We start from the raw sequence: 27,890 nt of genomic DNA, 5'->3' as shown, positions 1-27,890 counted from the left end.
TGGGTTCCTTCAGAGTTCAAAGTCATCCTAGTAGCTGACACCAGCCCCTGCCCGCGAGGAAGGACGGTGAACTGCAGGAGGGGTGGGGGGCTGGCAGCTCCATGTAGCTTCTACCTGGAAGCAGAGCTGATCAGCAGCCAGTGCTGAGGGAAGCCGCTTTCCTGAGGCTGCACCTGTGCTTTAAGCTGCCCAGATCACATTCTCAAAGGGTCTATTTCTCCTGCTTGTTGGTGTTTGTGAGTTTTATCGATGGAAGGGCCACTGTTCACAAGGTCCCTGGCTTCATGAATGATGCCCCAGGCCGTCCAGTGCTCCCATACCTGCCCTGTGGTCCCAGGAGGTGGTGGGAAATGGGGCACTGGGAGACAGGCATTTGAACTTTACCAGGGCCAAATTAATTCTATGGTAATAAGTGTAAGGCATTACTTCCTTTTTTTTGTATGTGTTGGGTCTTCGTTGCTGTGCACGGGCTTTTCTCTAGTTGCCGCGAGCAGGGGCTACTCTTGGTTGAGGTGCGTGGGCTTCTCATTGTGGTGGCTTTTCTTGTTGCAGAGCACAGGCTCTAGGCGTGCTGGCTTCAGTAGTTGTGGCTCGCGGGCTCTAGAGCACAGGCTCAGTAGTTATGGTGCACAGGCTTAGTCGCTCTGCGGCATGTGGATTTTCCCGGACCAGGGATCGAACCCCCATCCCCTGCATTGGCAGGCAGATTCCTAACCACTGTGCCACCAGGAAAGTCCCAAGGCATTACTTCTTAATATTAAAACATGGCTAAGATATAAGCTAATACAGAATTCACACGCATTTTTCTGAGGAATAAAGTGACTCCAAAGGCTGCCTTGGGTGTCCCATGGAATCCTCTCCCCTCCCTGCGCTGTGGATTGGATGGAGTTTGTGCAGTGCTGCCAGAGGGTTACAGTGCAGCCAGGGTGTGCAGGTCCAGAAGGAAAGCGCCTTATTACGGTCCTCCCCCCCAAGGCAAGCAGAAAAGCCGATTGCCAGCGTCCTAAGTCCCCGCTCTCCTGCAACTTTCGGGGAACAATTCTGGCCCCAGGAGGCTGCGCAGGCTCCGCGCGCCCGGAGCGGGGGCGCTTCCCACGGTCACCTGTCTGGGTGCCCACCCCACACGCGCGTCCCCTCCCGTGGTTCCTACCATGTCCCCCTCGGTGGCTGGACCGGCTCCTCGGCGCGCTCAGCCTGCTCGCCAGCTCATCCCGCCGCCCCGGCCCGCCCCCGGCACCGTGGCTCTCCGGGCTTCCCGGGACGCGGGATCCGGACCGAGGGGCCACAGCTTTCTAGCGGCCAATTCCGGGGCAGGCGATGCGCGGCGGGATGCTCTGAGGTTAGGCTTCGTTAGAGGAGGTCTAGGAGAATGCACACGCGGGATCTGTCGTTCTGCGGTAGCCTTCCCGCAGCCTCGAGCCTCCTCAATCAGCTAGGGACGTTTGCAGAGTTTGCAAAGTCCTGGCGTCGAGTCCCGGCCCAGCCTCCCCACTTCCCCGAAAGCGCGGGAGGGGGGAGCTCCTTTCACAATAAAAGCCCTGCCCCGGGGCTCGAGCAGCCGCAGCCGCCTGAAGCAGGCGCCCAGGTGCTAGGAAGGAATGGGCCCCGCCCGCCGGTCCGCTGGGTGATGAGCCGAGGCTGGGGGGCGAGGGGCGCTGCGCAAGGCCTGGGGACATCGCCTCGATCTCTCCTCCAAGGGGTGCGGTGCACTGTGAGCCCCTGGCAACCCGGGGGTTCCTGCGGAGGGTCTCCCAAACTATCGCTTTCCCCTGCAAAGCCTCAGAAAGACGACTTTACTGGCATCTCATAGCCTTGCTTGGGCCCAGTCCCCAAGGGCGATTTGGAAGGAAACACGGGAGGAGAATCCGTTGACCACTTAAGATCATTAACGATGAACAGGTTTTCTCCTTGAGAACTAATCAGTGTTTAAGTTGCTGCAGTAAGCCACTGATACCAACCTCTCTGCTAAGGATGCGAACGCAGGGCCCTGTGTCCCCTGGGTCTTCATGCTCCTTGTTGGAGAGAAGACTGGGCTTGGAGCCCATAGCCCTGGAATTGGGGGCTGGCCCCTCTGTAAACAGCTCAGTGACCTTCTACCAGTGCCTGGACCTCTTTGAGACCAGTGTCCCTAAGCAGCCCAACGTTGTATCTCAGGATTCTTAACAGCCTGCAGGCAAGAAGGTGGAGGTGGGGATAGAGTCAGCAGTAGGACTCAGAGAATCTGGGAACCAGGTTAAAGTATTACCCTCCAAGATTGAAACTAGTACGAACCATTATTAGATGGACAAAAACTGGTATGTTCCCAGAAGTTCCCTGCTACAGAATGCTTTGAGGTTGTCACTGACGACAGTGCTTCTTAAGAGGGTCTCCTTAAATTGTGTGTGTGTGTGTGTGTGTGTGTGTGTGTGTGTGTGTGTGTGTGCTAGGGCTACAACAGATGGAAAGGAAAGTATTTTTTTCAGTCCTTATCTTGTTCCAGATGCTTTCCAGAGGTTATTTCATTTCATCATCACAAGCAATCCTAAGAGAGAAATTTTATTACCACCATTTTTCAAAATAAGGAAACTGAGGATTAGGCAGTTGAAGTGACTTTCCTGAGGCCAGATAGTCAGTTAGTAGTTTAGTAAACCAAAGGCTATTTGCTAGAGCACGTGAGAAAGAGGAAGAAATCGATAAGCCAGGAACAGGAGGCAGGATGCAGTGCTGAAAACCAGAGCTTATTTGTGCATAGGGAGGACGGCGAGAACTGAGAATCTGAGTGCTGGCTGAGGAATGTAGAGGACGGGGGAGAGGGACAGACAGTACAAACTTTTTTGTGTTCTGTCCAGATGTTTGGGGAGACGATGTGGTCTTTTGAGTCTCATTTTCTGACTGCAACCCACATAAGATGTACATTCTTTGTCATGACCTTTTACACAAACATACACGTACAAACGTAACTGAAACAAAGTTTTATAAATCACTGTTACACGTAGTGCACTCCAATATGTTCTATTCTATTCCATCTTAATTATTATTATTTGTGTGTGTGTGTGTGTGTGTGTGTGGTACGCAGGCCTCTCACTGTTGTGGCCTCTCCCGTTGTGGAGCACAGGCTCTGGACGTGCAGGCTCAGCGGCCATGGCTCACGGGCCCAGCCGCTCCGCGGCATATGGGATCCTCCCCGACCGGGGCACGAACCCGTGTCCCCTGCATCGGCAGGTGGACTCCCAACCACTGTGCCACCAGGGAAGCCCCATCTTAATTATTTTTAACGGTGGTCTCTAATCACTCTATTTCCCTAACATCCACTACTGAGTATAGTTTGAAAAACACTGTACTTGAGAGTAGAACAGAGACATTTCTTTACTGTTTTCAAAGAGCTTTGTGGTCTTCTACAGAATATCTGTTATATAGAAAAGGAATTTTAAAGGCAGGGATTTTGTTGGTCAAGTTTGAGAACACTGAGCACAGTTTCTTTGTTTTTTGTTTTTGTTTTTGGCAATAGGACTTGCCAGAGCCTTTGATGCTAATATATGTTGAGGTTTTCTGAGACAGGAGGATAGTGCCCAGTTTTTCCCAGGTTTACTGGATGTAGAACTCTTTTTCAGAGGAGTCCTCTCTCAGGACTCATGGGACACCCTTGGGAAAAGCTGTTCCAGGACCTGGTCCAGACAAGTGAAGGGTCGCATACGAACAGGGAGTGAAAACCCTATATTCTGAAGCCCGACTCCCAAGCTCAGCACCATTCTGTTCACCTGATACTCTGCTCAGAGAAGGATCAACTACCCAGATGGTGAATGTAGGAACTCCATTCGTAAATGAACAACTGCCACTTTTACAACCCTGAATGACCGTGAGCAGTGTCCAGGAATGACCACAGCTGAGGAAGCAGATACGCTATCCAGCTGGGGACACACGTGGGCTCTGCAATCATCCACCTGCCTTCCACAAGATCCTGCCTAGACTCCTGCCTTCCCTTTCAGACTTACAATTTGCTCTAATGACTTTTAGAGCTCCTTATAAATTGGTACCGCAGACAGCTGCCCAACTGGCTACTATTTTTTTTTTTTTTTTTTTTGCTGTGCCCTGCGCTTGCGGGATCTCAGTTCCCCGACCAGGCATGGAACCCGTGCCCCCTGCAGCGGAAGCGAGGAGTCCTAATCACTGGACCACCAGGAAATTCCCACAACTGGCCCACTCCTTGGTATGGCTCCATGTCTCATTCCAACTCAGACTTACTAAATCAAAATTTCCAAGGCTTGAGAATCTATCCATTTTTTTAAGCACCATAATTAATGCTAAAGCACAGCCAGGCTGAGAACTGCTGAGCTAAGCAACTCCTCTTTCTTGGCTCCCACGTCTAAATGGCCATTCTAAATGATTCTGGAATCTCTCTCCTATCCATTCTCACTGCCACTTCTTTGACCCAAACTCTTGTCTCACTCACAGAACTCTTGGAGGGACTCCCAGGCCCTGCTTTTGCTCCTTCCAATCCATCCTGCACATCACTACAAAAATGTAAATGTGGACCTGCCACTGGCCTGCTCCCCATAACTCTTGGGATTAAATGCAAATTCCTCAGCATAGCTTTCAAGGTCCTTCAGCATTTGACTTCTGATGACCTCTCAGGCCTCTTACACATTTCTAAACCTTCTTAAGTGCAGTTCCCTCCATCTCAAAGCCTTTTTTTTTTAAATTAATTTATTTTTGGCTGCGTTGGGTCTTCGATGCTGTGCGTGGGCTTTCTCTAGTTGTGGCGAGCAGGGGCGGCTCTTCATTGTGGTGCATGGGCTTCTCATTGCGGTGGCTTCTCTTGTTGCAGAGCACAGGCTCTAGGTGCGCAGGCTTCAGTAGTTGTGGCACGTGGGCTCTAGAGTGCAGGCTCAGTAGTTGTGGCACACAGGCTTAGTTGCTCCACGGCATGTGGGATCTTCCCGGACCAGGGCTCAAACCTGTGTCCCCTGCATTGGCAGGCGGATTCTTAACCACTGCACCACCAGGGAAGTCCCTCAAAGCCTTTTCTTGATACACTCATTTCTAACCGGACACACCTCCACCGCCATTCACCCCCACCCCCAAATCCTCTCTATTCTGAAGACCCAGCACAGCATGTTCCCTGAAGTTATTACCTTGTTGGTCTCTCTCATGGACCTTGGACTCCCTAGAGGGAGGGACCATTCTGGGCCTTCTGTGTCCACTTGCCTAGCACCAAGTAACTGCTCAGTAAATGCTTTTGAATAAAGGAATAAGAGAGAAGACTGGGCTTCAATAATGAATCTGCCGCTCACCAATTATGGGTACTCAGTAAAGCAACTCTGCTCCAATGGCTTCACGTTCCTCACCTGACAAATAAGAACCATCATCCCTGCCCAGCCCACCTCCCTGGATTCCTACAACCATATAATGGGTTCGTATAAATTACATCATCCAGAACAAAGCCTGTGTCATGACAAACTTTCAAAAACATTTGTTGAATCCATGAATGAAGGAATGAATGAATAAGAAAGAAGCTTCCTTTGTGGCTAACATCCAGTTCACATTTTCTCTTTTTATCTTCACTCACTGAACCCCTGTATTTTAGAGGGCAGCAGTGTAGTCAGCCAAAAGAGTTACGTATTTCACAACCCCACTTGCAAGAAGGGACAGTCGATGGGAAGTAAATAGAAGTCATTGAGTGGGGCCCACAGGAAGCTCTTCCCAGGGGGCTGGCATTGCTTTGATTATCGCTCAGCAAATATTCACTCCCCTTCGCCCTGCTGTGAGCAGAGCATGTGTCTGTGCCACTGTCGTTTGGCTTGGCCATGGACTCACCATAACCGTTAGAATGGGAGCAAGTAGAGGCATTATATCTGCCTGTGCAGCTTCACTTGGCTTTCATTCTGGGGGCTCACCATGTAAAGAACAAGCCCTGGGTAGCCACTACCCTCTAGTCTGAGCCCTAGAATGAGACACGTGGGACAGACCTGAGCCCAACTCACTGCTTGGAGTCACACCCAGCCGCCCCAGAGGCACGAGGATAAACGCTGCGGTTGGAAATCACTGAGTCTTAGAGAAGTTTGTTCCATGACATTATTATAGTAAAAGTTGAGGCATACAGGTAGGAGGGCCAAGCGCTTAGAGAGTCAATCTAGGACAAAAGGGCTCCCAGGTCAAAAAAAGAGGCCTATCAGGGCTTCCCTGGTGGCACAGTGGTTGAGAGTCCACCTACCAATGCAGGGGACACGAGTTCGTGCCCCGGTCCGGGAAGATCCCACATGCCGTGGAGCGGCTGAGCCCGTGAGCCATGGCCGCTGAGCCTGCGCGTCCGGAGCCTGTGCTCCACAACGGGAGAGGCCACAGCAGTGGGAGGCCCGCATAGCAAAAAAAAAAAAAAAAAGAGTCTCATAATAACATAATATATAACAAATTATTATACATATATGTGCTATTACTTCAACATAAAAATATAGAAGCAGATGTCATATTAAATTATCTATTATTCTATATTATTTATTTTTGTTTCATAAATTCTATTATTTAAACAAAACAAAAATAGGACTACTTAGCAATAGTAATTAGTAGCAATGAAAAATATGTGAGAAAAATATAACAAAATTTTGGTTTCTTTCTCTCCTCTCATATAGTAATTTATTTAAACTCTTTATTGGATATTTATATAAACTATATCATTGTATATTCTTAAGCTATATAAATGTAAGATTGCTTAAAAAGATAACAGAAATGTAATAGGACTACTTAAACAGATATTACCTAGATTTAATTTAAAAATAATAATAGGGGGCTTCCCTGGTGGCGCAGTGGTTGAGAGTCCGCCTGCCGATGCAGGGGACACGGGTTCGTGCCCCGGTCTGGGAAGATCCCACATGCCGTGGAGCAGCTGGGCCCGTGAGCCATGGCCGCTGAGTCTGTGCGTCTGGAGCCTGTGCTCCACAATGGGAGAGGCCACAACAGTGAGAGGCCCGCATACCACAAAAAAAAAAATGGGACCTAATCAAACTTACAAGTTTTTGCACAACAAAGGAAACCAATGAAAAGACAACATATGGAATAGGAGAAAATATTTGCAACTGATGCAACTGACAAGAGCTTAATCTCCAAAATATACAAACAGCTCATACAACTCAAAAAAAAAGCCCAAAAAAACCAACCCAACCGAAAAATGGGCAGAAGACGTTAATAGACATTTCTCCAAAGAAGACATACAGATGGCCAGTGGACACATGAAAAGATGCTCCACATCACTAATTATTCAAAAGTCTACAAATAACAAATGCTGGAGAGGGTGTGGAGAAAAGGGAACCCTTCTACACTGTTGGTGGGAATGTAAGTTGGTGCAGTCACTATGAAAAACAGTATGGAGGTTCCTCGGAAAACTCAAAATGGAATTACCATATGATCCAGCAATCCCACTCCTGGGCATATACCTGGACAAAACTATAATTCGAAAAGATACATGCATCCCTATGTTCATAGCAGCACTATTCATAATAGCCCAGACATGGAAACAACCTAAATGTCCATCAACAGATGAATGGATAAAGAAGATGTGGTACATATATACAATGGACTACTACTCAGCCATAAAAAAGAAAGAAATAATGCCATTTGCAGCAACATGGATACAACTAGATATTATCATACTAAGAAAGAGAAAGACAAATACCATATGATATCACTTATATGTGGAATCTAAAATATGCCACAAATGAACCTATCTACAAAATAGAAATAGACTCACAGACATAGAGAACAGACTTGTGGTTGCCAAGGGGGAAGAGGAGAGGGAGAGGAATGGACTGGGAGTTTGTGGTTAGTAGATGCAAACTATTACATTTAGAATGGATAAACAACAAGGTCCTACCGTATAGCATAGGGAACTATATCCAATCTACTGGGATAAACCATAATGGGAAAGAATATAAAAAAAAGAATGTATGTATGTGTATAACTGAGTCACTTTGCTGTACAGCAGAGACTGGCACAACATCGTAAATCAACTATATTTCAATAAAAAAATAAGTCATTTAGCCTTCTTTTTCAGTGATGTCTGTGTCATACTGGCATTGGTAGGATAATCACTCTTGCTTTCATTATCTGAATTCTTAGAAAACATGGTCATGATATTCAGTGTCAAAAATTAAACTAGCACTATCTCAATACAAAGTCCAATAGTTAATCCACAAGCAAAATGTAAAATAGACTGTTAGTGCTCATGATTACAACACTCTTAAGGTGGACGTTTAAGTCACATCATTTGGAGTGATGTTACAATGAATGCTCCATTTCTGTGAACCATAAATCATGGTTGCCTGCATCAATGGTAAGGGAAAAAAATAAGCAACAGCAACTACAGAAGGCAGATAATCTACGCCATATCCATCTGACACTAAAAATAGCATTGCTTTCGGCCCCTATTTTTCAGGTAGCTCTGTGGGGTTCTATATTCTCCCCCAGACTTCTACATCCATCACCAAAAACTGGGACTTTTTGTGTCCTGAGGAGGGGTTTCCTGGGATGCTAAACTTTCAGTGCTAAAACTGGGACAGTACGGAGCAAGCCAGGGGGTTAGTCACCCTTGCCTAAAGGAAGCTCGGAGTCTATATCAGTTATATCAACTTCCAGAATGGATGAATTCAACGAGTAATTAGCTACACTTACCGAGCATCCACAATGATCAGGTGTATAGTGCAAGGTTTTTTCATGCGCATTTAATTTTTTAAAAAATATTTATAATAGCCCCACAAGTAGCTGTTATAGTCTCCATTTTATAGATGGAAAAAGTAAGCCTCAAAATCTAGGCTCTACCACTCATGGAATTGGGGAAAAGTGTAAAATGGATTTTTGTCCTTGCCTTGGCTAGAGAGGAACCATATCTGAGTAAACTAGGGGTCAGACACACTGTCAAAGAGGAGAAAATTCAGTAACTCTCAGGGAAAGACAACAGATTATAGAGGGGCGAGTTAGGGCCTGCCAGTCCCACTGCCCTTTGCGCCCTCCAGGTGGCTCCTTTTGTTTCTGGAACATTAGGACCTTGTTTTATTAAGAGTTGCATCCCTTATGCAGTAATTCTTAAACTTTGTCTCTAATGGCAGGTCAGAGAAAATTTAGACTCAAGGCACATGACCAGGGATGAGGCTGTAAACCACCTTATGGTCAGCATGTACTTTAATGTTAAAATAATGAAATCATTATTAAAATGTTTAAATACACTTTGACCTTGTATTTCAAAATCCTTGTCTGAAATTACTGCTCCAGAAAGCAGTAACTACGGGCGAGCTAATTAACATTTATATTCCTTATAAAAGCAAATATAAAATGATGCCTTCCCTCTCTGTTCCACAGTCTCTGTGAGAATTGAGAAGAAATAACTTACATAAGACATATTCTTTAAGCTTAGTACTATCTGGGGAGTCAAGGATCCATGCTTATGTCACGACTGTATTTTTTTTCCTGAAATTCTACCACTAGTTCTCACCTGGAAAACAGTCACAGCTCAGCCAAGCAGGACACACCACATTTAAAGGCTAGTTCCCTGGTCCAGACCAAGAGTTAAGAGAACCAGTATCTCATTTTCATACATATTTATCTTGTGTTCCAAGTGTAGGCAACGAGGTGAGTATTGGCTATTTCAGATTTATTATCTTATCACCACAGATCTGAGCAACATTGTAATAAAGAGTCTAACTTCATTATTGATATTTGATCACTAACAGCTTTCAAGCCTCTTTCCTCCCTCTTCTCCTATTGCTCCACACCTCGACGGGCCTGTAAGAAACCCTGGGGGCTCCCTCTCCTGGTGCCAGTGGAAGTTCAAACCATGCCAGCCCCTGCAGGCACAGTTAGAACCCTCACCCCAATGCTACTACCTACACAAAAAGAATAGCCAAATGGCCAAAAAGGATATGAAAAAGGTACTCAACATAATTAGTCATTAGGGAAATATAATTAAAACCACAATATGTTACATCTATACTAACACCAGAATGGCTAATATTAAAAAGACTACCCAGGGGCTTCCCTGGTGGTCCAGTGATTAAGACCTCGTGCTTCCAATGCAGACGGCATGGGTTCGAGCTGTGTTCGGGGAACTAGAAAAGACTATGAAGAGGAGGCTGCAGAGTATCTAAGACTCTCATACACTGCTGGAAGCAGGATACATCATTACAACTATTTTGTAAAACTTTTGGCAGTATCTGTCAAAGCCAAGCATATGCCTAATCTGTATGACGCAACAGTTCCACTCATATAATAATTAATATAAAATTATATAAATGTATCTATCTACCTATAGATATTCAAGAGATATACATGAATAGGTCAGTTAAAAGGCATGTAAAAGAACGTTCATAGTATCTACAAAAGCCCCAAGTCTGAAGCCACCCAAATAGCCATCAACCAGTGGTATATTCAGGCAACGGACTAGTACTCAGCAATTTAAAAAAGCCTCTGCTACACGCAACAACATGGATAAACCTCACAGACAAAAGGTGGTAAAAGCATCTAAACATAAAAGAGCAGATACTGAATTATTTTGTTTGTCATCTACACTAACCTATAGTAAGAGAAATCATTACAGTGGTTGACCCTTGGGAGGAGGCTGACAGGCAGAAGACGTGAGGAAGCCGTCTGGGCTATCTTGATCCGGGTAGGGGGCACGATACACCTCACTGTTTGCCTCCACTGGAGCCTACCTTGCTATTCTCAAGCTTGCTTTTTCTTACTTAGCAATATATTGTGACCATTCCCATGTCAATAAAAGGAGCTCTCTTTCATCAAGTTTAAGTTGCTGTCACCTTTTTTTGTTAAACATACTTTCAGGAATCTTGTCTCCCTAAGCAAGTTACAAATGCTACAAGGGCAGGGGCTCTATCTTGCAAATCACATGAAGAAAGAGAATTTGGAGCTGTGGAGATAGTCAGACCTGGTTTTAAAACTGAATTTCACCACTTTGGGCTGTATAACCTTGGACAAATAATGTACCCATCCAGCCTCAGTTTCCTCATCTATAAAATGCGGATATAATGCCTACCTCGTGAAGTTTATTAGAAAGTTTTAAATAGACAATGAACGCAAGGAACGTAATACCTAATGGGTGCTCATCAAATGACAGCTGTCTTCTCTTCCAGCCTCATCAAGGCCTTGCTCACAGAGCCCTCAGAAAAGCTATGATGATTCTCTTACCTTGTTCCTGGAGCCAAGCGGCAGTCTAGAGAATAAGTGAAGGGCAGCATCAGCTCATCGTGCTTCCTAATGCCAATCGCTCCTTCTCAAGGTCAGGAGACACTGTCTAGCTGATCACACCATTTAAGACCTGAGGATGAATTCCGAGAACGCATAGTAATGGGTATCTTGAATTGCTCTCCCCAGTCACAAACAGCAATCCCCTCAGAAGGCATAAAAATGAGGAAGTGCACTGAACTTCAAGGCTGGCAGGTGCAGTTTGACAGAGACCACCTAGGCTAGTCCCAGAATCAGCAGTATAAGAGAAATGTTTTAAATAATGAGGATTTGAAGAAGTAAATAGCACCCCTGCGTGGCCAACATTCCATATGGAAGCTGTTCTGTGCTTTGATTCAGCCTGGGGTTTTGCCTAACTGCTGTATCATGTCCTGGTTTCACAAGGGTGGAGAGAGAACTAAGACACACTCAGGAAAATGAGTACAGTTGTTCCCATAATCTGTTCCTCACCAAGAAGATCTGTGGCTCTGAGCCCACTGTGCCTCTAGGGCCTCCTAGCTTCATAACAGGCATTAATTCAACAACCTCTTGCCATAGGCATTGGACAGACCTTAACCTGAGCAAGCCCCACCTCACTCCTTTTTTTTGTTGTTGTTGTTGTTTTGTGGTACGCGGGCCTCTCACTGTTGTGGCCTCTCCCGTTGGGGAGCACAGGCCCCGGACGCGCAGGCTCAGCGGCCATGGCTCACGGGCCCAGCCGCTCCGCGGCATGTGGGATCTTCCCGGACCAGGACACTAACCCATGTCCCCTGCATCGGCAGCCAGACTCTCAACCACTGCACCACCAGGGAAGTCCCTTTTTTAAAAAAAAATAAATAAATTTATTTATTTATTTTTGGCTGCGTTGGGTCTTTGTTGCTGCACACGGGCTTTCTCTAGTTGCGGCGAGCGGGGGCTACTCTTCGTTGTGGTGCGCGGGCTTCTCACTACAGTGGCCTCTCTTGTTGTGGAGCACAGGCTCTAGGCACGCAGGCTTCAGTAGTTGTGGCACACGGGCTCAGTAGTTGTGGCTGCGGGCTCTAGAGCGCAGGCTCAGTAGTTGTGGCGCATGGACTTAGTTGCTCCGTGGCATGTGGGATCTTCCTGGACCAGGGCTCGAACCCATGTCCCCTGCAATGGCAGGCGGATTCTTAACCACTGCACCACCAGGGAAGTACCCCACCCCAATTCTGTATTCTGCCCTCTGATCTTTCAATGTGGGTGGGATTCATGAAAGTGTATTTCTTGCCAGACTCCTGCCTTCCACTGTATATGGCTGTCTATCTTCTTGTAGGTTTCCTAAGCACTATGAGGACAGATGCCATGACTAACTTATTCACAAATGTAATCTTGGCACCTATCACGATGCTTGGCACAAAGAATGAGCTTAATAAATGCCTGCCAAATAAATGAATGTTGACGCGCTTGAACTGTCCAATATACGCTGTAACTACTGATTGCAGAAATCATTTCACTCACTCACTTCTTGATCCAAGATTTATTAAGTATCTCCTACGTGCCATGAACTATGTAAGGGGCCAGGGTGACAAAGATGACTAGAACATTATCCTCTGCCCACAAGGATCTCCAGGTGGGAGAGAGAAGGTGTGGAAATGAATACTATGACTAGAGCTATCATAAAGGCTGCTCTTGACACCTGCCTGAAGAGGTGGGCTAAGGCTTCTGAGCCAGCTGACTGTTTGGGATGAGTAGCAGCTCTCTAAGTAGGCAACTCGGGAAGGGGAGGCATTCTACTCAAAGGGAACGGGATGCTGTCCATGAGGCTGGGTCAGGGTCACTTTGCATTGGACCAAACAAGTCTCATGGCCAAGCCTGGCTTCAACAGAGTGTGAAGAATAACCCTCCTGCAGAGAGAATAAGTGACTCTTTGGTGAATGGCAACATGAGCTCATTGCCCGTGTGAGCGGTCCTCCCCGCAGACAGTAAGCTCCAGGACTGTTTGATACGAGTCAACATTCCCGTGTGAAGATCGACCAGAATTCAGGAATTGAGGGGAACCTACAGAGTGTCTCTCACATTTGATGATGCCAATCCACCAGGTACTGGCTTTATCAGTTTTATCTTTGACCGAGAAGCCCTGCGATCTGGCCATGTTGTGTGTGTACCTTCCTTCTTTGTCCTATTCTTCAGTATAGGATAGTTAGAGAGAAGACCCATCCATCTTTGGCTTTGTTTAATGTTTAATAGAGTTTCTATTACTACTGAGCTATTGCAACAAATACTGACATTCTCATCTGGTCCCTCAACAGTCACTCAGTATGCCCTCCTAGCTCCTCCAAACTCAGGGACATTAATAAAACCTCGCTCAAATCTCCTCTACTTGCTGCCTAAGAAACAGAAACCTTCTCGGAAAAGGCTTTGAGTCATCCCTCGGGATCAATTGAGATCCATCTACACAAGTCCTTAAGAATGAAGCAAAGTCCTTAAGAACTGAGGCAAAAGGTAGTATATTGCTATTTGTTCTCTTCTCTTTTGTATTCTTTTCAGGACAAGATAAGTCACAAGGATGGGGAATTAGAGAGTTGGATGTCTGTGCTCAAATCATCATATTAAGTTAAACATTTCTGAGTGGTATTTTAAAATATAAAATTTAAATTGGTTGTACCATATCCCTATTGCCTACAAGTTGGTAGGTGCGGTGAAATTTAGAAGGACATAACCCACTTTCTAGCAATGTTAACAAATTTTGCTGTGTCAGTTCCCATTGTACTACAACACTCAATAAAGAAAAAATACACTTCTAATTTTGTTATAGTTACGCAGGCTTTTCTGAGGTATCAATATGCCTGGAGCAAAAACTTTATTAAAGTCAAATCCAGCAACATGGTGCTCTCAGGACATTGTTTCAGGTATTATCTCAATAACCCTCCACCTTATAGTGTCCATTTGAGGGCTTCTCCTCCATTCCAGTTGCTGGACTGGTGGTTGGTTCTCCTGGCACGGATGGCATGCAATGCAGATTCTATCACAGGGCGGCACAAGACTCAGGTGCCTAATTAGGTACCAGCATATTCTTGGCATTGGAAATATACTGAGGCACAGCCACTTCTCACTAAACACTATTGCTTAAAATTAATTCAATTTTTAGCAAGTCCAAGCAGCTATCAGCTTCTTGTCATACATGCCTATCTCAACAGTTGGCTCTGCTACATAAACGATCAGATCTTCACATACATATTCATTTATGTAACATCGATTGCCAGCCAACATGGTTCTCTAGCCTTCTTTCCCATCGCCAGGCTGTGATAAACTCTACAGTTGCTTTCCCCAACTTTTCTGTCTTTTGTTCCTATTATTTTCTGTGAGCGTCTGACTCGTCACCAGTAAGGCCTCTGAGTAAGATCTTCAGTTCTGAGTATGGAAGGGAAGACAGAGGCTGCGACTGGCCCTTCCACAGGCTCCGTGTACGGGAGCCAGGTCACGGGAGGTCTTTCAGCAGCAGGGCCAGGAGTAGTGAAGAGAGAGAAGCCTGGGATACCTACCTCAAGAACCTAGAGTGGGGCACAAAGCAGCAATAGGGGTAGATGAAAAACGAAAGTGGTGCAACCATGGTCACACGTGGAGACATACTCACTGAATATGAATTCAAACCTCTCAGTAAACCCCCATGTATTCATTCATAAAATTCTGACAATAGGACTTCCCTGGTGGTGCAGTGGTTAAGAATCCGCCTGCCAATGCAGGGGACACGGCAAGATCCCACATGCTCCAGAGCAACTAAGCCTGTGTGCCACGACTACTGAGTCTGAGCTCTAGAGCCCGTGAGCCACAACTACTGAGCCCTCGGGCCATAACTACCGAAGCCTGTGCACCTAGAGCCTGTGCTCCGCAGCAAGAGAAGCCACCACAGTGAGAAGCCTGTGCACTGCAACGAGGAGTAGGCCCCGCTCGCTGCAACTAGAGAAAGCGCACGTGCAGGAACGAAGACCCAACACAGGCTAAATAAAGAAATAAATTTATTTATGGGAAAAAAAAATTGTGAAAATAATAACCCCTTACTGCACAGAGCTATTATACCATTGAGATAAAGAATATAAACTCCACACAATAATACTTGGCTCACGTTAGGTGCTCAATAAAGAAGATGTGGTGTACATATATATGAAATATGATGCAGCCATTAAAAAAATGAAATAATGCCATCTGCAACAAAATGGATGGACGTAGAGGTGATCAAACTAAGTGAACACAGTCAGACAAAGACAAATATCATAGGATAACACTTATAGGTGGAATGTAAAAACTGATACAAATGACAACTTGACAAAACAGAAACAGACTTGCAGACTTCAAAAAGACATTTATGGTTACCAAAGGGGAAAGGTGGGCAGGGAAGATAAATTAGGAGGTTGGCATTAACATACACACACACACACACACACACACACACATATATAAAATAGATCATCAACAGGGACCTACTATACAGAACAGGGAACTATACTCAGCACTCTGTAATAACCTAAATGGGGAAAGAATTCGAAAAACAATAGACATATGGATATCTATAACTGAATCAATTCGCTGTACACCTAAAACAAAAACAACATAGTAAATCAACTCAACTCCAATTTAAAGTAAAAGTTAAATGAAAAACAAAACAAAAAAAAAAAGGAAAGAAATGCCTACTCTATTCCCCTCAGGCCTAGTGACCTGGGCTGGTGTCACATCCCTGGAGCCTGAGCCCCCTTGGGTCCCCTGGCTGGAGTACGCTGGTGCGGAGGGAGCCGGGGAGAGGATGTGCCAACAAATGAGCCCCGCCCGGACTCAGAGTGCCCCGTCCCCTCTAGGTGGGACTACAATCACCAGATCCAGATCACCTAAGCCAAGCCTACTGCACCCAAAAGATGGTGGACCCTCTGGGCTCAAAGAGCGTTGACAAGCGACCTGGTCACCAGGTCCCCTAGTGGTAAGGTCCCCACCTCCAGCCTCCTTCCTTAGAGTAGCCCCATGTACGGACGACAGCACCCTCTGCAGAGTGGTTATGCAGGGGTTGGCATCTGCCAGGCTAAGGGGGAAGAAGGAATGAGGCACAAGCCCTTGAGTCTTTGCGCTGGCACACTCCCCTCTCATTTACAAGCCAGGAACACAACCTTCCCTAAGGCTCTGGCTGCCTGAGTCACCGCACTGGAGCATGAAGAAATCCTGCCGCCTTGTGGCCGCTTCCTGTAACAACAGCTATAAACCCGGTGCTGCTGGGCACTTAATGTTCACAAGGCCTGAGGGGCGTTAAGTGATACCTGCCCTCAAGTAATGTCCTGGGGTAGGTCATCGAAGAAGAATTCAAAAACCGGAAGACTTTCCAGAAGCCCATTTCAAGAGATAACTTTTACTCACACTGTTTAAGGGAAAAAGAAAATAAAAGCACATGTAAAGATGCTCAACGTGGCTAATTATCAGAGAAATGCAAATGAAAATGACAACGAGCTATCACATCGCACCAGTCAGAATGGCCATCATCAAAATGTCTACAAACAATAAATGCTGGAGAGGGTGTGGAGAAAACGGAACCCTCCTCCCTGTTGGTGAGAATGGAAATTGGTTAAGAGCCACTGTGAAGAACAGTATGGAGGTTCCTTAAAAAACTAAAACTAGAGCTACCAAATGATCTGGCAGTCCCACTCCTGGGAGTATATCCGCAGAAAATCCTATTTCAAAAAGACACATGGGGCTTCCCTGGTGGTGCAGTGGTTGAGAGTCCGCCTGCCGATGCAGGGGACACGGGTTCGTGCCCTGGTCTAGGAAGATCCCACATGCCGCGGAGCGGCTGGGCCCCATGAGCCATATCCGCTGAGCCTGTGCATCTGGAGCCTGCGCTCCGCAACGGGAGAGGCCACAACAGTGAGAGGCCCGCGTACTGCAAAAAAAAAAAAAAAAAAAAAGACACATGCACGCCAACGTTCATTGCCCTATTGAAAATGGCCAAGACATGAAAGCAACCAAAATGTCCATCAACATATGAATGGATAAAGCAGATGTGGTTGATATACACAATGGAGTATCCATCAGACATTAAAAAAAAAAAGAATGAAATAATGCCATCTGCAGCAACATGGATGGACTTAGAAGTGATCATTCTAAGTGAACTCAGTCAGACAGAGAATGACAAATATCATAGGATATCACTTACATGTGGAATTTAAAAATTGATACAAATGAACTACTCCACAAGCCTGAAACAGACTCGCAGACTTCAAAAAGAAATTTATGGTTACCAAAGGGGAAGGGTGAGCAGGAGGGATAAATTAGGAAGTTGGCATTAACATACACACACTCATATATATAGAAAATATGTCATCAACAAGGACCCACTCTATAGCACAGGAAAGTCTACTCAGCACTCTGTAATAACCTAAATGGGGAAAGAATTCGAAAAAGAATTTATATATTGATATGTATAACTGAATCAAGTTGCTCTACACCTAAAATAAACACAACATTGTAAATCAGCTCTACTCCAATATAACCTAAGAGTTAAATTAGAAACAAACAAACAAAAGAAGAAGAAGAAGGAACGAAATGCCTACTATATTCCCCTCAGGCCTGGTAACCTCAGCTAATGTCACATCCCTGGAGCCTGCGCAGGCTTGGGTCCCAAGGATGGAGGGTCCTGGGGCTGAGGGAGCTGGGGAGGATGTACCAGCAAATGAGCTCCGGCTGGCCCTGTAGTGCCTGGTGCCCTCTGCATGGGACCACCATCACCAGATCCAGGCGGGCCCCCCTACAGCTTAACCAAGCCTAGTGCACCCAAAGGATGGTGGACCCGCTGGCCTCGAAGAGCTTTGACAAGTCACCTAGTCTCCAAGTCTCCTAGCAGTAAGGTCTCCACCTCCAGCCTCCTTCCTTAGAGTCTCCCCACGTACGGATGACGAACCCTCAGCAGAGCGGTTTTGCAGGAGTTGACATCTGCCTGGGTAGGTGAAGCGTAAGGGGGAATCTAATAATTGGTACAAATGAACTACCTGACAAGCCCAAAACAGACTACAGATTTAAAAAAGAAACGTATGGTTACCAAAGCGGAAAGGTGGGCAGGTGGGATATATTAGGAGGTTTGGATTAACATATACACATTAATATACATATAAAATAGATCATTAACAAGGACCTACTGTATATCACAGGGAACTCTACTCAATATTCTGTAATAACCTATATGGAAAAGAATCTGAAAAAGAATCGGTATATGGATACGTATAACTAAATCACTTAGTTGTACCCCTGAAAGTAACACAGCATTGTAAATTAACTGTACTCCAAAATAAAATAAGAATCAAATTTTAAAAAATGTTTAACTTATTAATAATCATGAAAAGCAAAAATAATTTTTTCTATTTGTTTTGTTGATTAGTTGACAAGATAATACTTGCACTGAGTTTATCATTTTTGTAAAACTGGGAGAAACTGGTAAATGGTTATCACACATAACCAGTAAAGTACTTCGAAAAATCATTCCACATATCCCCAGGGATAAAATCATCCTAGTATGTAAGACACTGAAGCATGGTGTTGCGTACTCCATTTAAATAGATGAAAAACAGACCAATCAGAAACAGTGTGATTAAGGATCCCAAACACTCCATGATGCTGGGCAAAGAGAACACACTTAATCATTTTAATCAAATAAAAACAAAGGGCATTCCTTGTTTAACTCACCTGTAGAACCTGCTCTCCTGTTCCTCCTGCTTAGGGGTCCCTGGGGCTGGGTGAAACGTGACTCTTTCCCTTGCTCAAGATGAGAGATCAGAGCTAGTTTGGAAGTGGACGATGCTGCTTGAAGGGAAGAAGAAACAACACAGTGAAGCACAGAGTCACACGGGTCAGTCTCGGCGAGGAGAGTAACCCCGGGGGAACTGAGTAAGAGGTACCCTAAACAGGTACAGGACAGGTTCTGGGAGGAGATCTTGGACAGTGCTTCCAAGGAAGCCTGAGACACTCTGGGAGGCGAATATCTATTTAAAGGAAAACAAAATGTTTTACCTTCCTTGTTAAAGAATGGAAAATTCTCTAACTGTGGAAAACGGATGTATGGCTCCTAGGAGCAACTCCGACATGGAGACAAAGGGGCTGAGTTCTCTCAAGATAATCTGGAGGTTCAATACTAGGGTGAGAGTACCAAGAGACTGCTCGAGCCCTGGTGTACCCAGAGAATCACCTCTAAGGCAGGTACAGAGGGAGGACAGCTTTTATGATGGAAAAAGAAGGAAAGCCTTCTTGGAAGTCAAATAGACTCCAGGGCTCTGTGTACCTGGAAACTCTTAACATCGCCATTTGGGGTCAGTTAATAGTTACAAGAGAACCTTTAACTTCTTAGGGCCCAGAGAGAACAGCAGCAGAGAGGCCAAGGCTCTTAGGAAGGCCTTACATAGAGTTCTCCAGCATCACGCTCCTGTACAAGGCCCTCTAAGCAGGTATCAAGCTGGCCCATTCCTTTTCGGTGAAGTACACAGCCACATCCTCAAAAGCCACTGATTCCTGACACGACAAGTTCCTCCTATCCCAGGCCTCAGGACTTTGGTGATGGTCAAAACTGTCAATGAGAGGCTGAGAACAGCATCTACAAGGACGTATATTTAGTACTGGGTCCCTCATGTGCCTGCGAGGTTTTTGTGTAAAAGTTGGAAGGTGTAGAGGAAGAGGACAAAAATTAAAGGTAGACAGCCAGCCAGAGTTCCACATACTTTCCCAGTTAGAACAAAATACACCTTCACTATGAGCTTCCAAACATATGCGACCTCCAAATAGACTATAACATAGAAGCTAGGCTTGGGCCTGAGCATGAATGTATATATATAAAAGAAAAACTAACATATAATGGGATATGGCTGCCCCCTTAGCTCTGAGCCCCTTCCCACTTCGTATATTTGGCAGATTATTTGGGCTGCTCACATTCCTGTCATTTCTCAATTGTGCTTTCATCCAAGTTCTTCCTCCTTCTTGTCTCCTTTCTCACGACCCCAGGCACAATGCTCTCACATTTGTCCATGACTCCCCACCCCCACGTAGAGGTAGTGAGGTCAGAGAAGCATAGGAAAGTACCACTTACTTGAGATGGGCTAGAGAAGAGTCTGTTTATCAAAGGACAACATGAAGAGAGTGAAAAAGTGGGAATTCCCTTGCTTTCCAGTGGTTAGGACTCTGCGCTTCCACTGCAGGGGGCCCGGGTTCCATCCCCGATTGGGGAACTAAGATCCTGCAAGCCTCGAGGCACGGCCAAAAAAATAAATTAATAAGAGAGTGAAAAAGCAAGCCACAGACTGGGTAAAGGAATTTCATAATACATACATCTGACATAGGACTCATATCCATAAATACTACAACTTGGAGGAAAAAAATGACACACAATGTAAGAAACAATGGGAACGTATCTCAACAGCGACTTCACATAAGTGGACATCCACGTATGCAATAAACATAGGAAGTGGTGCTCTGTATCACTCCTTAGTGGAGAAAAGGCAATTTAAAAAACCTAATATGCTATCAAGAATGAATGAGAAGTATTTGCAAGGATGTGGAGCAACTGGAACTCTCTTGTACTGCTGGTAAAAGTATAAATTGGAACAACCATTTCAGAAGATTGTTGGGCAGCATCTACTAAAACTAACCAAATGTACAGCCTATGACCTAGCAATCTGACTCCTAAAGATACACCCCAGAGAAACGAGTGCATGTGTTCATCAAAAGGCATGAGCAAGAATGTTCGCTGCCTTCTTATTCATAGTAGTTGAAAACTGGAAACAATCAAAATGTCCATCCACGGTAGAATGAATAAATAAAATGTGGTATAATCATATAATGGAAAACTATTCAGCAATGAAAAAGTACAAACTACTGCTATGTGCAACCACACGGGTGAAGTTCACAGACATAAAACTGAGCAAAAGAAGGCAGATACAAAAAAGTAAATTTTGAATGATTCCATTTACATGAAATTCAAGAACAAATAAAACCAATATATTGTCATAGCCGTCAAAATAATGGCCATCTTTCTTTGTTTTGTTTTGTTTTGGCAACGCGGCTTGTGGGATCTTAGTCCCCTGACCAGGGATTGAACCCAGGCCCTTGGCAGTGAGGGCAGTCCTAACCACTGGACCGCCAGGGAAGTCCCATAAAGGTCAACTTCGGGGTGGACTGCTTGGGATGGTGCATGAGGGAGTCTGTTGAGGTACTGATAATGCTCTATGTCTCAATATGAATGATGGTCTTACAGGTGTGTATATTTCTAAAAAGTGAGCTATACAGTGAGTTATATTTATTATAAGTTATACCTCAATGAGAAAGCAAATTTACATATATATATATATAAAAGTATGTTACATATATTTTATACATGCATATGTAACATATATAAACTTATATTTATATACACTTGTATACTTTAATATGTGCATATATAAATATTTATGTACATATGCACATGCATACATGCAGGGCCAGAGGGAACCCAGCTCACCTGGGGCCTGGTTGTTAAGGACACTGTTGTCGTCACCTGACCTCTTTTATTCCTGTCTCAGGGAAAGGTAACACTCTCAGGAACTGAAAGTAAAGAAAGAAGCATTAGTGACAATAATTCTACTGACCCTAATTCTTGCATATAGCATCTGACCCACTCTTTTTGGGGGCTATATGAACTATCAATACTATTCATTAGTTATTGCCTTGTATCGGTGGCAATTCTCAAGTCACAGAGGTGAGACAGCAGGCATAAGAGGGAACACAGAAACAGAAATCGTGTGGAGAATATAATTAGTATACAATTTCCCAGGTACATATTCAGCTGACTGGTTCAGCGAACAGATGCGAAGGTGGACTGACAAAACTAATTTTCCTAAGACATCTTAGGAAAGAGGACAGAAAAGGAAACTAGGGCATACAGTGGTACAGTGGAGAGAATGTTATGGGCTGAAAAGAAAACTGGAGTTCCAATTAAGATCCCTAGAGTCAGGACTTCCCTGGTGGTCCAGTGGTTAAGACTCTATGCTTCCACTGCATGAGGGTGTGAGTTTGATCCCTGGTCTGGGAACGAAGATCCTGCCTGCCACACGATGCAGCCAAAAAAAAAAAAAAAAAAAAAATCCCAAGAATCCACAGAGTCAGACAGTAGTAAAAGTCAAAATGGAATTTGAAAATAGTTTATTAGGAACATCTTTTGTTTTAAAAGATTTGATGTGGGATCTCTTTTTTTTTTTTTTTTTTGGCTGTGTTGGGTCTTCGTTGCTGTGTGCAGGCTTTTCTCTAGTTGCGGTGAGCGGGGGCTACTCTTCGATGCGGTGTGCAGGCTTCTCATTGCAGTGGCTTCTCTTGTTGCAGAGCAAGGGCTCTAGGCGCGTGGACTTCAGTAGTTGTGGCTTGCAGGCTCTAGAGTGCCGGCTCAGTAGTTGTGGTTCACAGGGCTTAGTTGCTCCACAGCATGGGGAATCTTCCCGAACCAGGGCTCGAACCTGTGTCCCCTACATTGGCAGGCAGATTCTTAACCACTGTGCCACCAGGGAATCCCTGATATGGGACCATTTTTAAAGTCTTTATTGAATTTGTTACAATATCGCTTTTGTTTTATGTTTTGGTTTTTTGGCCACAGGCATATGGGATCTTAGCTCCCTGACCAGGGACCAAACCTTCACTCCCTGCACTGGAAGGCGAAGTCTTAACCACTGGACTGCCAGGGAAATCCCATATTAGGAACACCTTGATGTCTCTCTACTACTATTTTTTTCCTCTAAATACAGACTGATTTTAAGATGATCATTCAATTTTATAAGAGTGTTGGGGATAGGTGGTGAGAAGAAAAACTCTACCACATTAAATGATCCATCAACTTCATGACATGTCTCAAATACTCCAAGTTCTAAATATTGTTGCATCAGGGAAGCCAAGCAATTTTATTTGTAAATTAATAGTTCTAACTCCCTTTCTAGGTCAGTTAACCAGTTCATCATTAGGAAATAAGCCTTCTGCCATCCTACAGAATGAATCAGCAACGTTTACACATTAAAGGCAACACCTGAAATACAAATAGCCACCATCAGTTAGATTGGAAATCATTAATAAGCATAAAAGTGCATGCACTCGTAGACTTAAAAACAACTTCCATTTCAACTCCTTATCTGCAATTTGCTATTAAGTCTCAGGGTCCATCAGACAAAAGACTTTATACAGTCAGCACATAGCCCTTTCCTCCACTGACCCTACTTAGTGAATCCAGAAAGCTATCCAGGAAGGTAGAGGAAGCTGAGGCTGTCAGGGAAAGAGCTGTCAGGGGAGGCTAAAAAACACATCTTGATAGTTGCAGGGATTCCAGGGGTGGGATGGGGGGGGGGGGGCGGGGAATGGACGGGGAAGAGTAGCTATAAATGTAAACAAAAGAACTTTAAAATAAAACACAATGTGGTAATTCCCTGGTGGTCCAGTGGTTAGGACTCTAAGCTGCCAATGCTGGGGGCCCGGGTTCGATCCCTGGTCTGGGAACGAAGATCCCACAAGCCCTGTGGCACTGTCAAAAACAAAAACAAATAAAACAACACAATGCAAACCTACACAGGTAATGCTGCTAAACTCATGGATGGTTTTGTCCAAAGGTAACAAAAGCCAGGGATTCATACTGAGTAACTGGGTACCCCTTGTAGTTGTGTACTTTAATTCTCTTAAATCATGATACTGTCATCGTATCTTTGTAATAAACATCCCTTACAGTGGATACTTAATATTACTGACATATTAAACAAATGGCCTTAAGCAAAAAGGTGTGATCTGTACAGTTGACACTATGAAAAGCAAAGCATCTGGAAGTAGAACAGCAGCAGAGGCCACCCTTACAAAGTACAAAACACTCCTACTTTCCTGTGGGGAAAACCACAGCTATGGAATTGAAGCATAAACAACAAGTCCAGGTGGGAAACAAATCACAACACACTTCACTAACGGCAGGGACCATATGTTTTATCTGATTGATTGTGAACCTTAACAATTACGTTATGACAATTACGTTAAGAGAATGTAATGAGGAGTGAAATAAAGGATGGGAAGAGAACTAAATCAAGAAATGCTGGGCTTCCCTGTTGGCGCAGTGGTTAAGAATTCGCCTGCCAATACAGGGGATACGGGTTCGAGCCCTGGTCCGGGAAGATCCCACGTGCCACGGAGCAACTAAGCCCGTGTGCCACAACTACTGAGCCTGTGCTCTAGAGCCCACAAGCCACAACTACTGAGCCCGCGTGCTGCAACTACCGAAGCCCACATGCCTAGAGCCCGTGCTCCGCAACAAGAGAAGCCACCGCAATGAGAAGCCCGCGCACTGAAACGAAGAGTAGCCCCCACTCACCGCAACTAGAGAAAGCCCACGTGCAGCAATGAAGACCCACCACAGCCAAAAATAAAATTAAATAAAAATTAAAAATAATAATAATAAATAAATAATGTTTCCATAGCCCCAATACTGTGCATAGGATATTATATGCTAAACATTAGACACATATTAGGTGCTTGATAGATATAACCCCTCAAGAGAGTTTTATTTTTATTTATTTATTTATGTTGCACTGCACAGCACGAGGCATCTTAGTTCCCCAACCAGGGATGGAACCCTGTGCCCCCTGCAGTGGAAGCCCCGAGTCTTAACCACTGGATCGCCAGGGAAGTCCCAAGATTTTAGATTAAACATTCATATGAGCCAATCCAAATCCAGGGCTCCACGTTCTCCAATTCTGTGAAGGAAGTATCCTCCATGGGGGTGGGGGGAGAAAACCATTTCAGTCCTCTCAAAACTTTGGGTACTCTACGAATCGCTTCCAGATTGGGTTTAAACCTGGCCAGGTGAGTAAGGCGAATAAAGTGATCACAGACTGATTTCCTGAGACCACCTGAAAAGGGAAAGAGCATTAAGTAATTGTGCACAGACCTAGGGGTAGGGCTGGGGTCTCCGCAGCCTGGACAAGACGGGGCTGGAGCGACCGACGGGAGTGTTCTCTGCTGACAGCGCGTCCTGGAGCGCAGACAAAAAAATTTGAGAACCTCGGTGTCAACACTTCAATTTGTGTCAGTATCCAAGTCTGAATAGGCCACGGTCTGTCCTGGGGACGAGAAACTAGACGTCAGGAGCCTGCGGTCGGCGTCCCCGGCCCACCAGCGCCTCCTCGCCATGCGAACGAGTCGAGCATGGGCGTTGGGGTGAGGACCCCGGGAACAGCAGTAGCCGCGCCGGTCTCCCCCAGGGTCCTTCCCGTCGTGCTCAGACCAAGCCAGACCCGCTCACTGTGGGCTCTGAGGGCCTCTGCCCCTTTCCAGCGAACAGAGCTTTGAGGAACCACTCGCGGGTCTTCAAAAACCAAACCCTCACGCGCTAACAGCAATGGCTGAGCCGGAAGTACATCATCACAGTGACCTGTCAACCTATAATTTACCTTAAATTCTCTCTAGTGATTTTAGAGGACCCCACATCTCGGTGATTCCTCCTTCTAGTTCCCACCAGACGAGCCTGAGGAAAAAAAGGCGAGGTAGTGTCTTCCTCTCAGGCTCCGCGTTCTTTTTTATTTTTTTGGCCGCGCCACACGGCTTGCGGGATTTCATTTCCCTGACCAGGGATCAAACCCTGGCCCTCGGCAGTCAAAGTTCAGAGTCCTAACCACTGGACCACTAGGGAATCCATGAGACTCCGCCTTCTGAGTCAAGGCAGAGGACTTGGCTTGTCCTAACCTTAAGGCCGGAGAAGGAAGCAGGGCCTTCATTCCATTGGATATCGGGTGAAGGGGCGGGGCCCAGCTGAGCCAATGAGCCTGCGAGGTCATCCTTCCTCTTGGAGGCAGGAGCCTCTTCCCTGCCGGGACAGGCCCGGCCCCTGCCTGGCAGATTTTCCACCTACAGTTGAGTCCCTCCCTTCAGGGCCTAGAGGAGAAATCAGGGACCTGGAGAGACAGCTGAACTGGGCTGAGGGCCTGACCTGGACGGGGTGGAGACCTCAAGACAGAGGAGGCACCGAAACGTTTGCTGAATGAATGAAAGTCGAGGAACAGAGTAGCGATCTTAATGTATACCCAGAAGACCCTTAGAAAGTCAAAAAGGAGGTGCTTTTCTGTCCTGCATAGGGAGAGCCACCATGAATGAGTGAGGGAGGGCGAGAAGTGAATCCGGGCCCCAGTTAGAAGCCTACACACAGTCCTGCAACCTTTCTTAGACTTGTCCGCCACTTCATTTGTCCACCACTGCCAAATGTCCTCACGTGTCTAGTTCCTACCCCGGCCACTGTGATGCCCCACATGGGGCTCACAGTTTACAAGTCTTTTCATCTCACACTGCCAAGAAGGCTGTGTCCAGAGGGGCATCCAGCCCTCAGCCATATCCTACTGAGGCCGACACTTCCCCGGGATCCACGAGGCCCTTGTGTGGAATCCAGGTCACATCTTTTCAAGACAACCTCAAGTCCTCAATCCTCTGCATAACCTGAGAGCTTTATAGGAGTGTCTGTGGTCACCTCCAAAAGACCTTTAAATATGCGAGAGCAGGGGTTAGGATCTCCCTGCTCAAAAGAACCTGGAGTTTAAAGCATTACTGATAACATTGTTACCAAAGAGTGTCAGCTTACTCCAGGGCACTTCGGTATTCCTGAGGAGTAAACATGATTTCTCTTTCCCTCCCACTGGGATGTTCTCAGATGTAAGTCACTGCTCCTACTCTTTGACATATTTTCCATGTAGCAGATATGGAGCCTGGAAATCATGCTGACAGTTGGAGTAGGCCATTCCCAATTCCCATCAACCAAAGATACTTGGTTAGGTAGGTTTGCCAAGGCAAAATCAAAACAACCTATGCCAGGGAATTCCCTGGTGGTCCAGTGGTTAGGACTGTGAGCTTTCACTGCTGAGGGCCTGGGTCTGATCCCTGGTTGGGGAACTAAGAGCCCACTAGCTGTGCAGTGAGGCCAAGCAAACAAAAAACCCTATAGCATAATACTCATCTTAGAACAGCAATCTAGTTTTAGCAAAACATCACTGTTCCTAATATTAAATTAATGCAATTTGAATATTATCGAATTTGAATGTTCAGTTGTAATTGTGGAATAACCTATAAACATAGGAAATTTATATCAAGCTTTAAGGGTACAATATTTACAAGCTTTAAGGGTACAATATTTTTTTACACATTTTACAAATTCTTACTCATCCAATTGCTTTAAACATAACCCACATTAGCATAATTTTAGCCATTTAGAGCCTGCCTGCTTTGCATAATTTGTGAAACTGCACCTAACGTCGGCCAGCCATGGATAAGACAAACTCTGTGGCCGTAAAAGACCCCAAACTGCTGCTGCCCTTCAACGCTCTCTGAAGGGCAGAGACTCCCACCTTGCTGTTGAGCAACACTGCCTAGACAAGTAAGCCTCCTTTCCAATTTGCCTCTCCACCCCACCCCCTCCCCCGGATTCCCTCGCCTTCTTCCCCTGCTGGGTTATGCCTTCAGTAAGGGACTTCCCCTGTCCTGCGATCTGTACAGAGTCCGCCCAATGTAGTTTGTTGTACAATATTGCCATCTAGTGGTCTTATCTTTTTCTTTTTCTTTAAAAAATTTTTTTGGATTGATGTATAGTTGATGTACAATATTATATGTTTCAGGTCTTGTCTTTTCTTGATCATCCCCCAAATCCTTGAACGCACCACAGAATTGAAACAATATAGATATTCTTG

At 45.4% G+C, this 27,890-nt stretch overlaps 1 long non-coding RNA gene across 1 annotated transcript in view; it reads right to left on the bottom strand.

Moving 5' to 3' along the window:
• The window catches only part of LOC309968017, a 170,405-nt gene that overhangs the window by 27,747 nt on the left and 114,768 nt on the right, over positions 1-27,890 (bottom strand). The window contains exons 3-5 of the long non-coding RNA XR_014326554.1: positions 21,671-21,753; positions 18,874-18,987; positions 11,164-11,293 (exon numbers count right to left, since the gene is read on the bottom strand). This is a non-coding gene — a long non-coding RNA (uncharacterized lncRNA). The remainder of the gene's footprint in view (positions 1-11,163; positions 11,294-18,873; positions 18,988-21,670; positions 21,754-27,890) is intronic.

Source organism: Leucopleurus acutus, assembly GCF_964270905.1.
Source record: "Leucopleurus acutus genome assembly, chromosome: 10".
NCBI lineage: Eukaryota > Metazoa > Chordata > Mammalia > Artiodactyla > Delphinidae > Leucopleurus > Leucopleurus acutus.
Note: the sequence above shows the minus strand (reverse complement) of the source record. Positions and strands in the feature narration are given on the sequence as shown.